This window comes from Penaeus monodon, chromosome 33 (genome assembly GCF_015228065.2).
Source record: "Penaeus monodon isolate SGIC_2016 chromosome 33, NSTDA_Pmon_1, whole genome shotgun sequence".
Classification (NCBI taxonomy): domain Eukaryota; kingdom Metazoa; phylum Arthropoda; class Malacostraca; order Decapoda; family Penaeidae; genus Penaeus; species Penaeus monodon.
This window is the reverse complement of record NC_051418.1, coordinates 33422185-33422496: the sequence shown is the minus strand read 5'-3', so window position 1 is coordinate 33422496 and position 312 is coordinate 33422185. Positions and strand designations below refer to the sequence as shown.

Sequence of the window (312 nt, the reverse complement as noted above, 5' to 3'; positions counted from 1 at the left end):
TAAAGCTTGTTCAGCATGTATCCTGCTCCCTTGGCAAATTTGAGAGAGGGGATGCCCAATTAGGGGGTAGATAAAGAAAAAGAATTGAGTATGAAGAAAGCAGAATAGAAAGTTCGCAAGAATAAGGGTTGGTGAGGCTTAGTTCTAAGTCTTCCTCGCTAATTTTGGGAGGTGGAATGAAAGAGAATTAGAGAGACAGGGGCAAAGAGGGAGAAGAATAAAAAATTAAGATGAGGAAACTAGAAAATAAGGAAGAATATAGTTGGAAAACTAAGAGTATTGAATCTTTAATAGACAGCAACAGCAAATGTC

At 37.8% G+C, this 312-nt stretch overlaps 1 protein-coding gene across 1 annotated transcript in view; it reads left to right on the top strand.

The window, feature by feature from the left end:
- Positions 1-312, top strand: part of LOC119594417 — a 5696-nt gene that overhangs the window by 1939 nt on the left and 3445 nt on the right. The window lies entirely within an intron of this gene.